At 39.2% G+C, this 8,342-nt stretch overlaps 1 pseudogene; it reads left to right on the forward strand.

Moving 5' to 3' along the window:
- The first annotated feature begins 721 nt into the window (after nt 1–721).
- Nucleotides 722–1,246, forward strand: LOC122745554 (annotated as a pseudogene).
- The last annotated feature ends 7,096 nt before the right edge of the window (nt 1,247–8,342 follow it).

Here is an 8,342-nt window from a genome sequence, read left to right on the forward strand (position 1 = left end):
ACTTCTTATATATAAGAGTTTAACTTCCCCATTTCTCTGGGCTCTAGCCCAGAGAACCTATCTTAACCAGAAGAGGAGGAGGGAGGATGAATTGACTTGGTCATAAAATATTCTGTCTCGACTAGCACTGGACCATTCTGGTATAGGGGGTCTCAGAAATGGGATTTTCCATACTTTGCAGAGGATGTTGACCATCTCTGTGGTTTCCCTTTACCATGGACTTTGGAAACCCCCCTTTTGCAAGTCAACGTGATTTAGTCAAATGTAAGCCCATCTTTGCCTGTGACATAATCCAATCGTAGTCTTAGTTTAGTTTGTGGCATTGGACCTTATGTAACCAACTGTATAAAAAGCTGTTCTGTCAAGTGTGTCCCTGGCTGCAGAGGGGCTTTTGGATCTCACTTATTGGCAAATGCTAGACTTACTAACAAATAATCATGCTTGGTATTTTGTGCCTCAGTTTCTTTTCATTATAGATTTTTTTTTAATCATGGCATATGCCTATTCGGTAATCTCACAGTGTTTCATGTAATGAATGACTATATTGCATTTTAAATTTTGTCAATATTTTTTGTTTTTTAAGAATTCCTGTTTAGTTGGAGGAAATTAACAGCTGTTTTATACCTAATCTACTTTGTACAATGACTACTTTTTTTTTTTTTAGAAAGAACCATTGGCAGTTGCCACCTGGGAGTTTCTCTTGCTTTATCTCTGGTCCCCCATGGCCTCGAAGAACTGAGACCTGGTTGCTGCCATCGTTGCCGCAGCCTCCCATAAAGGGGCTGAGCCTGCCAATCTGTGGGCAAGAGGTTACAGCAGGAATTGATGGCCCTAATGCTGTCTGGAGACAAAGGAATTTCTGCCTTCCCAGAGTCTGGCTATCTCTTCAAATGGGTTGGGAACATCCATGGGGCTGCTGAGACAGTATGTGAAGACCTGAGGTACAAGCTCTCCCTGGAGTTCCCCAGTGACTACCCATATAATGCTCCCACTGTGAAATTTTTCACACCTTGTTACCATCCTAATGTAATACCCAAGGCAATATATGTTTGGACATCCTCAAGGACAAGTGGTCAGTTCTGTATGATGTCAGAACCATTCTACTATCTATCCAGAGCCTGCTGGAAGAACCCAACATTGACAGCTCAATGAACACACATGCTGCTGAACTTTGGACAAACCCCACAGACTTTAAAAGTACCTGCTGGAAACCTACATGAAGCAGGTGACTAGCCAGGAGCCCTGACCTCAGCTGCCCAGCCTATCTTCCCTTCATCTTGTTCATATGTGTATGTGTGTGCGTGTATCTTTTCCCCTTCCTCATAACCTGTCTTCTCTCTTCTGTACAGGACTGAATCATACTATTTTCCTTTTTTCTTAAACTCTAGTCTAGCCCTTAACATTAATGTATAAATAAATTTATTTTTGTTTTTTTTTTTTTAAAGGAAAAAGAAAGAACCATTTTATTCTTTTCCCCCACAATTAGTATTTTATTTTTTCCTAGTTACACATAAAGTTTTCAACATTAATTTTTGTAAGGTTTTGAGTTCTAAATTTTTCTCCTTCTTTTCCTCTCCTCCCTCCCCAGGACAGCAAGCAATATGATATAGGTTATACAGTAGTATTAGGGCTCCACCAGTCCCAGATGACCATGGATCAGTGCCTTGAAGAGCCACAGACCACAGTGTGGCTATGCAGTTTGATACGGGAGCCGCAGCTCCTGAGTGACTAATAACCGGTAACTGCCACATTCCGCGTTGTATCTACCCCATGAGGAGTAGCTGGATTGTCCTCTCCAGGGTGCTGGCCTGGGCAGATCAATATGGAAAACAAGCTGTTGCCCATGCAGCAGGTTTTCCCTCTCCGAGACACTGGTAGATCCAAAGGAGAGGCAGAGCCAATACAGTTTGGCACCAGTGCCACCGCAGGAGTTGCAGAGGGATGTGATGTCCAACATCCAACTGCCTAAGGGACTCCAACTCCTGATTTTTCCTCGGGGTTAACTACCGAAGCCTTTCCCATATATGGGTATAGCCACAAGGCAGCGGAGGTTTAAAATCAGGGTTCCTTCCCCTAGGCAGGTTGCCTGCAAAGGCTAACGAGCCCCACCTGCCCAAAGCGACTGGTTTTAAGGCACCAGTGATTCACCTTTGCCCCTTCTCCTATTAGTGGAAATAGTTCCTCCATGAGAAGGCCAGGAGTTGGGCTTCGGTTGTCAGAGGCTATTTGAGACGTAGGCTATTGGAGCATTTTATAGAGAGTGGGAGCTTATCCCCACTCCCACCCTGGCATGGCAATCATGTCAAACATATTTCCATATTAGTCATGTTGTAAAAGAAAAATCAGAACAAAAGGGAAAAACCATGAGAAAGAAAAAACAAAAAACTAAAGAAAAAAATTGAAAATAGTATGTCTCCATCTGCATTTGGATCCCATAGTTCTTTTTCTGGAGGTGGAGAGCATTTTCTATCATGAGTCTTTTGGAATTGTCTTGGATCATTGTATTGCTGAGAAGAGCTAAATCTATCAAAGTTGATCATTGCACAATGTTGCTGTTACTGTGTATAATGTTCTTCTGGTTCTGCTCACTTCACTTAGCATAAAGAACTCTTTCATTTTTTGGGAGGATACTTTAGGTATGAGTTGACCATAAGACTAAAAGAATTTCTTCAGGGATTCAACATGTGGTATAAAGAACAAGAGATTTTGTGAAAAGTCTGACTCTGCTCTTTGAAGACAGTCTCTCCCAAAACAAAACCAGGTCTACCTGAGTACCAAGCTAGGAGTGGGAAAGGGTATTTTGATCCCATGGGTCATAGAACCTTATGCCTATTTCAAAGGCTATCATGTGAAAGAAGAATTGGATGTGGTTCTACAGGGCAGAATAAGGCCAAAGGGCAGAATTTATAGAGAAATAGGTTTTGGTTCAACATGTGACTTTCTACCCCTTAATTTGCCTTCACAGAGGACATGCTCCATCCCTGGAATGCACCTTTGTCTAGCAAAAGTTTTCCTTCCATGCTCTTCACAAGGTAGACCACCTTCCTGTGAAGCTTTGCTTATTTTTCCAGTTTTTCAGATTTTCCTCCATTATTTTCTTTTTCTCCTTTGTCTCCATCATACTCTACCTTTGAGGTACATGCCATTCTTGTCCCCCACTCCCAAAAGAATGCAAGCTCCTTGAGGACAGGGACCATGTAATTAAAAAAAAATTTTGTATCTCCAGTGTCTAGTTGTTGTTTGTCCTTTATTTCTGAAATGGACTATGACATCAGGGTAATGTTATGACTTACACTGAATTGGATTTAAGTGAGGGAGGGCTGTGCAAAATCACCAACCTCATTGTCTCCTCCAGAGCCATTTGGGTCCAGTGGTGAGATATATATGAGGATGACTGGAGATGGCCCTGGATGTTTAAGGCAATTGGGGTTAAGTGATTTGCCCAAGGTCACACAGCTAGTAAGTGTCTGAGGTCAGATTTGAACTTAGGTCCTCCCAACTTTAGGGCCAGTGCTCTATCCTCTGCTCTACCTAGCTGCCCCCTACTCCCACCCCCACCCCAGGCCAATGCCTTGAACCCAGGAGGCACATACTAAATATTTGTGGAATTGAATTCTTTGCTCCTGGACCTTTCTCTCCTTCTATTATTGTGGTGAGTGGGAGCATTAATAGGTATCTGTTTCTGAATGGGATGGTGGTTCCTGATGCTCCAGTGCCTCCTTATAGTGCCATCAGAATTAAAGAAATAAATGAGAAAGCTGGCGTCAGATCCTGGCTAGGGCTTCTTAACTGAATTATGCGATTGGGGCTGACTCCTTATCCATCATCATCAGGAAAGGGTGCTTAGGCTTGGGCTTCATACCTGACAGATGGAGTTTTGCCATCCACATGATATGAATAGAGGTTCTGTAAGAATTTTTGATGCTAGTGATAGTCACAAAATATTAAATAGGAAATTAAACCTGTATCCAATTATATAATGTGAGTAATGATTTCTAGTATGAAAATTAGTTGACATTCCTATATTCTGCGCCAAAATTTTTCTAACCTTCATTGATCCTGGGGTTGGATTCATATTTCCAGGTCCCACTGGGGTAACACTTGTGAAATGTGTCAATATATTTCAGGCCCTCAAAAGACCAAATTATCTGAGGAATGTTGTTTTATAGCCACATAATTCTCCAACAGAAGATAATTTATTTTCCTCAAATCTCACAATATCATTCAATTCATATCAGTAAAGGCTAATCCTTCACTTAAAGAGTAACTTCAATTGATAATTTTTTCATAGCTCTATGCTTGTATACGTTTATGAAAATAGAATATCTGTGTGAAAATAGTATTTTATTCACAACCTGTTTTTAAAAAATTATTCTATAGCTCTTTCTAGGTATTTTACCAAATTTCTATAAATAAATTACATTAACTATAATTTTTTTAATAAAAGGATATCTTCAATATCTTAGAATGCCTGAGTATTCTAATAGAATAATATCCTTTGTTGATGGGCATTAGACTATAGTCAAGTGCTTACGTATAATTTCTGTGTCCTTTAAAACATAGAGAAACATTTAACTAGTCATACTGTTGCAGCTAGGTGGCACAGTGGATAGAATGCTGGGTCTTGATTCAGGAGGACCCAAATTAAAATTTAGCCTCAGACATTTACTAGTTCTGTGACCCTGGGAAAATGACTTCACCTCTGCTTGCTTCGGCCTCCCCATCTATAAAATGGGCATAGTAATAGTATCTAGCTCACAGGATTATTGTGAACATCAGAATGAGACCATAATTGGAAAGTGTTTGGCACAATACCTGGCACAGAGTAAACACTATATAAATGTTAGTTATTATTATTATTATTATTTTTGGTGGGGTAATGAGGGTTAAGTGACTTGCCCAGGGTCACACAGCTAGTAAGTGTCAAGTGTCTGAGGCTGGATTTGAACTCAGGTCCTCTTGAATCCAGGGCCAGTGCTTTATCCACTGCGCCACCTAGCTGCCCCAGCTATTATTATTATAATGCTCCAATGGGCATTTTCCAGGTGGTACATTTTTCAGGTGGTTAGATCTGGAACTAGAGGTTGAATACAGTGGTGTTGGTATTCAGCTCCTAATCTATGTTGAAGAAGATATCGGCCTCACCCTAGAGGACAAGTACATTAAGTAGGACTTCCAGAACTAACACTGGCTCCTGTTTTCCATGCAATCTATATCCTTGTTTCAAAGGTAAGAGTGGAAATTTACAATTCACAGGGGAAGTATGAAGTATTTCACTTCTTCTCTGCCTTCCCTCAATGACTCAACAATACCTTCCTCAGCCAAGGAAACAGTTGTTAAGAGCTGCTTAAGCAATGGAAGATGTAAATATGGTGTGAAACATATTTGAAGTCTCAATCTCTGAAAGACTCATTTCCCAAAGTTCCACCCTCTTAAGCTTCACGCAGAGGTCTGGCAGCTTGAAGAATTAGTTTTAGTAGTAAGTCTAGAACAGGGCTAAATGGTCAATTATTGAGTATTTATAAATTTATAAAGGGTTATTCAAATTTAAATACAGTTGTAGGTGAAATAAAGTAATTATCATGTATAGTTATTTTAAAGAGTATTTTTTCCAATTACATATAAAGATGATTTTTAATGTTCATTAAACATTTTTACTTCCAAAATTTTCACCCTTCTTTCTTCTCCTTTCATGCTAAAAATTCTTCAATGGCACCTTCCTTAAGCAAGAGATAATTTTTTTGGGGAGGGGTAGGGCAATGAGAGTTAAGTGACTTGCCCAGGGTCACACAGCTAGTAAGTGTCAAGTGTCTGAGGCCAGATTTGTTCTCAGTTACTCCTGAATCAAGGGCCAGTGCTTTATCCATTGTGCCACCTAGCTGCCCCTGAGCAAGAGACAGATAACTGTAAAGAATATTATGAATCATGTATTAAATTATTCTGGGAGTTCACAATAATTTGTTGTTACCTAAAGAGTTTTGTAGAACAAGAAAATAATGGGAAACCACTTGGATAGTATAAGAGCTCCTAGACAGACCTGAGGCTGCAAATGTACCCCCAAAAATCAGACAAAAGGGGAATCATAGTTTTAAAGCTGGAAGATGACCTTAGAGGTCATTTAGTCCAACCTTATCATTTTATAGATGAAGAAACTGAGTCCTGGAGAGGTTAAATGACTTGCTCAGGATCACAGAGGTAGGAGAGTAGTAGGAGAGCCTAGTTTTGAACCCAGGCCCATTGACTCCAAATTTAGCACTTTCCCTGAGAGAAAGCTGTTAGCACAATGAATAGAAAGCTGGTCCTGAAGTCAAGAAGACCTGAGTTCAAATCTAATCTCAGATAATTACTAGCTGTGTGACTTTGTCAAGATGAGGACATCTGTAAAATGAGAATAATAATAACATCTACCTCCCAGGGTTGTTGTGAGGATCAAATGAAATAATAATTGTAAAGCACTTAGTACTGGGCACATAGTAAGTGCTTAATAATTACCTATTATTATTAATATTTATATGTCACTTAGTACAGTACCTGGAATATAGTGAGTGGTATATAAATACATTGCCATATAAATGTTATTAATATTTGTATAAATCACTTACTTAGTACAATACCTGGCACATAGTAGGTATATAAATGCTTATCTTCTTCCCCCTGTATTTAGATAAAAAGGCAGAAATGTTAAATTGATTATTTCCCCCCAACTACCTCATTATCAATTTTTTTTGGCCTGTATTCATGAGACCTGTGTAATTAACAACATATAACAATACATGTGGGTTTTTAGTTTTAGTTTTTAGTTTTTGGCCTGAATTGTTCAAATAACTGCCTTCATTTCCTTGCTTACCTCCTCTAGGGTTACCTTGAACAAGTAGCTTATGTTGAAAATGGGGAGAGGCAATTTGTCATCCAAGGAAATAATGTGCATCACAGTGGTTCTATTCAGTCTGTTAAGCACAGAATGTTCCATGCTCAAGTGAAAACACATATACACACATACACACACAGACACAAATGAAGCTAGTCACCAAGAGAAAAACCAAAATGAAAGTCTTCATTCACCACATCCAAAGTAGGTGCTGCCAGGACCTTAAGGCATAAATAGAGAATGTTTATATACCAAAGCTTAGTGTCAGCTTCAGCCACACACCTGCCTGCCACCTTCCTCACAGTTGCCTGGTCTGTCCCAATAGTCTCCCCGCTGCTAGCTTGTATCCTTCCACCTTCTGGGGAATCAGATGCTGGCTGCCAATTATGATTGTCCACATTCCCCCCAAGGAACTCATGCTGTTCTATTAAAGACTAATTGGTGGGTTGTTGGCAGCAGTTTCAGGGCAACCTAGGGCAGGTTTTTAATCCCTTGCTTGGCAGGCATTATGCAGAATTGCCTACCTGGTTGCAAATATAGAATCATATCACAGAAATAAATATGGTGTGACCAACGTGAATCAAATAGCTTTCAAAGCTCTAGAGCCTTGGCCTCAAGATGATTCAAGCTTTCATTTCTTTCCAGCATAGCACAGTAATACCTAAGAGCCAAGAAAAACAATAGGAGGAGTGGAAAGGGTGGGGGAAGATTCAGATTTTACCATTAATTAATGTAGAAATGTGTCTACTCTGTGTTTTGATTAGAAGAATGAATGGGGGAATAAAAGAATGAATGGAAGAAGAGTGACGATGTCTTTTGTTGTATTGACCACAAAATGGTTTGTCCTCATTCAGTTTTCTTTAGTGGAAATCTGTTTCTCCTTTATTCCCCCCACCCAAATTAAATAAAAAGAAATATTTTTGCTTTGAATAGTTTCATGTTCTAATTTATGAATTATTATTGTTCTTTATTATTATTTATAGTACAATAAAAACCATTGTATATATCTATTGAAGTTTGACCCCCTCAATACACTTCCCCACCCAAATCCATGATAGTTCAGTTCTTAGAATTTTCTCTATGGGCTTGAAAGGAGACAAGAAAATCAAAGCATGATTTATTGGAAGAAGAGGAAAAGGGTTTGGGTTATTTGAGATGGAGACAAATTATGGAGATTTAGTACCCTGAAGGAATTTAAATGATTTAAATGACTGGGACTCTAGTCCCAGGTAGCCTTAGTTTCTCACCTTTTTTCTTTCCTTAAACTTCCTTTTTAAATTTGGAAAATAGGATTTAATCCTCCCTTGCCCAATGGATCTCATTTAGAAAGTCTTTGAGCAGTGAAGAGGTTGGCATTTTTGTGATTTGGTAAAAAGAGATTTGGTATCAGAGAATCAAATATCAGCTCTTACTTCCTTTCTTGTGTAACCTTGGACACTTTATCTCTTTGTATATCTTTCAAGTCTACAAAGTG

The sequence above is a fragment of the Dromiciops gliroides genome, chromosome 3, assembly GCF_019393635.1.
Source record: "Dromiciops gliroides isolate mDroGli1 chromosome 3, mDroGli1.pri, whole genome shotgun sequence".
Lineage (NCBI taxonomy): Eukaryota > Metazoa > Chordata > Mammalia > Microbiotheria > Microbiotheriidae > Dromiciops > Dromiciops gliroides.